The 3,489-nt window shown below is 39.4% G+C and overlaps 1 long non-coding RNA gene across 1 annotated transcript in view; it reads left to right on the top strand.

The window, feature by feature from the left end:
• The window catches only part of LOC107702340 (uncharacterized), a 22,515-nt gene extending 21,015 nt beyond the window's left edge, over window positions 1–1,500 (top strand). The window contains exon 3 of the long non-coding RNA XR_001635752.1: window positions 1,489–1,500. This is a non-coding gene — a long non-coding RNA (uncharacterized LOC107702340). The remainder of the gene's footprint in view (window positions 1–1,488) is intronic.
• Window positions 1,501–3,489: the final 1,989 nt, after the last annotated feature.

Here is a 3,489-nt window from a genome sequence, read left to right on the forward strand (position 1 = left end):
TAGGGAAATTTAGGACCAATGATGAAAAAAGCAAAACAAAGCAAATAGGAACCAACAGAACATCCGTAGATTTTTTATTCAGCTGACAAAAATGACATCAAAATTTTCTGTGCAACCAGTTTGATGGGAATTCCTCAGGAAGTAGTTATCAGTCAAAATAAACTGACCCAGATGACTACAACATCCGAATTGATAAACAATACCGAGACTGAACTATTTAAGGAAGTAGAGCGTCAGGTACCAACTGAACTATGGTATCAATATGACTCATATATAGGATTGATCAAATCAGCAAACCCAGTGAGAGTACAACTTAAGCCAGATGCACGTCTGCCCAGAAAGTCACAATACCCTTTGCGTCCTGATGCTGAAACAGGTATAAGGAACACTATTGGAGGTTTAGTGAAGGCAGGAGTACTAACAGAAACATCTAGTTATTGTAACACTCCAATTATGCCTGTAATCAAAGCAAACAAAAACAGATGGCGTCTTGTTCATGACCTACGAGCAATCAATGATATAATAAAGGATTTCCCAGCTGACGTACCAAACCCGCACACGTTACTGACGAATGTCCCTCCTGATGCCAAATACTTTATGGTAATTGATCTCTGTTCGGCCTACTTCAGTGTTCCACTAGCAGAGGGGAGTAGATATTTATTTGCATTTACATACGTGGGTAAACAGTATACCTACACCAGAATGCCTCAAGAATTTAAACATTCGCCACATATATTTAATCAAATAGTTAAGGCTGATTTAGAGGATCTTATGATAGACAGTACTCTGTTACAATATGTAGATGATTTGATTATTTGTTCTACATCACTAGAACAATGTCATAAAGATTATATTAAGGTCCTAACGAAATTAGCACAAGGTCACAAAAGTATCCAAAACCAAAATACAGTATTGCTAGCCTCAAGTTGAATACTTAGGATGATTGATTGTATTTGGCACACGAGCTATAGCTCCAGCTCAATTGGAAGGAATAAGTATAAGTATAACACCACTGCCTCAAACAGTAGGACAAATGATGACTTTTCTAGGGATGACAGGCTTTATTGCTGATTGGATAGAGGACTATGCAGCAAAAACAGCTCCACTGAGAGAAATCATGAAACAAGCAGGACTGCAACATTTTGGTAATCCATTAAAATGGAACACAGATGCATTACTAGCATTTGAGACTATAAAAAAAGAACTACAAAAAGCCCCTTCCCTTGGAAATCCTGAATACTCTAAACTATTTCATTTGTATGTCGCAAATAGAGCTGATGGTTATGCATCAGCTGTATTGATGCAAGAGACTTGTAGTGGTAGGATAAAACAGCCTATAGCTTACTAAATATAATTGATACAGTACAAAGTTGGACAATGTAGCACAAGGTTACCCACCATGTTACCAACAAGGCCTTGCAGCATGCAATAAACTTGCAGTATATTATGCATATGAGAAAGCATCTACAATAACCATGGGGTACCCAGTAACTATTTATACTCATCACAAAATTGTGGAGTTAATAGAACAAGGAAGGGCTGTACGTTAACTTTTTTTTCACATAGCACTGGTGCTACAAAGGTTGAAATTTTTGTAGCACAGGCCAAAAAGTTGTAGCACAAGTATAAAACATCTGTTATCATGTCTGAAAACAAACACAAGTAATGGAGTTCATCACTTAAACAGGCACTGATGTTCCATACAGAGCTTACTATTAAGCGATGTCATACAGTTAATCCAGCTGAATTAATTCCGTTGGCTTTTGAAGGAAAGCCCCATCCATGATTGTGTGACTGATTCATTGGCATTTATCAGATTACGGCCAGATCTTGAGTCTACACCAATCCCTGAAGTAGAAGTCACTTACTTCGTAGATGGTTCTAGCTTTAGAGATCATGTAGGAAATCATACAGGATATTCAGTAGTAAAGAAGGACAAGGAAGAATTTGTGCCTGTGATATCACAACATTGTGTACAGCCTTGCTCTTCTCAATTAGCAGAATTAAAAGCTCTCACAGCTGCATGTCAATTAGCAAAAGGACAAACAGCCAATATTTTCACTGATTCAGCATATGCTCATGGTATATGTTACTTGTTTGGAGCAGTATGGAAACAAAGAGGTTTTAAAAAGAGTGACGGGACTCCCATACAACATGCTGAACAAATAGGTCAATTAATTTCTGCTATGATGATACCAAAACGACTAGCGATAATCAAGTGTCAGGCTCATAAATAAAGGAAATGATTTTGTCATTAAGGGGAACAATGCAGCGGATTTGGAAGCTAAAAAAGCCTCAGGGTGTCAGGTAGCAGTATTAGCACCTGTAGTACTTATAGAACCTCAACCCCAGTTGGATGATATAATTTGAATTCAACAAAAAGCAGGCCCCTATGAACACTCAATGTGGCACCAAAGGGGAGCCAAAAAAGACAAGCAAGATATTTGGCGTATACATGAAGGACAAATTGTTGCCCCAACCCCAAATATTCTCATTTCAGATGCGCATGGTTTTGACCATTGCGCACGGGGGGAAGTGATAAGGAAAATTAAACAGCAAGGATATTGGTCTCCTTATTTACATGTAATGGTAGATGAATTTCTGGCCACATGTGAAGTTTGTGCCAAAAACAATGTGAGAAAAGGAATAACAACACCAATAGGCCACAAACGTATATAAGTGCCATGACAAGTCTCCGTTAGTTTAGCACAGTACACGTAGCTAGGTTTTTTATTTTTTATTTTTTTTATTATTATTAAATAATAGAATGGAATAGAACTGAATAGAATAGAATAGGTAAGTGCTAGTATTAGTTGGTCAGGTGCTGGCGAAAAAGATGTGTCTTTAGATTTTTTTTTTGAAAATGGCTGTTTGAATTGAGATCGGGAGGTCATTCCACCAGTCCAGGAAAAGGTCCGTGAGAGTGATGTTGTGCCTCTTTGGGATGGCACCACAAGGCGCCGTTCACTTGCAGAACGCAAGCTTCTGGAGGGCGCATAAGTTTGAACTAGCGAGTTTAGGTATATTGGTGTAGCGCCAGTGGTGGTCTTGTAGGCAAGCATAAGTACCTTGAATTTAATGCCTAGCGGCTACTGGTAGCCAGTGTAACCTGATGAGGAGAGGAGTAACGTGAGCTTTTTTTGGCTCATTGAAGACCACTCTCGCTGCTGCATTCTGGATCAGTTGCAGAGGCTTGATAGTGCATGTGGGAAGGCCCTCCAAGAGAGCATTACGATAGTCCAGTCTGGAGAGAATAAGAGCTTGGACAAGAAGTTGTGTGGCTTGCTCTGACAGGAAGGGTCTAATTTTCCTAATGTTGTATAAGGCAAATCTGCAGGACCGGCCCATTGTAGCAATGTGGACGTTGAAGCTTAACTGATCATCGATCACAACTCCTAGGTTTCTGGCTGTCCTGGAAGGAGTTATGGTTGATGAACCAAGATGTATAGAGCAGCTGTGATGAAACGATGGGTTTGCTGGAACCACAAG

This window comes from Sinocyclocheilus anshuiensis, unplaced genomic scaffold (genome assembly GCF_001515605.1).
Source record: "Sinocyclocheilus anshuiensis isolate Anshui unplaced genomic scaffold, SAMN03320099.WGS_v1.1 scaffold2071, whole genome shotgun sequence".
Classification (NCBI taxonomy): Eukaryota; Metazoa; Chordata; class Actinopteri; order Cypriniformes; family Cyprinidae; genus Sinocyclocheilus; species Sinocyclocheilus anshuiensis.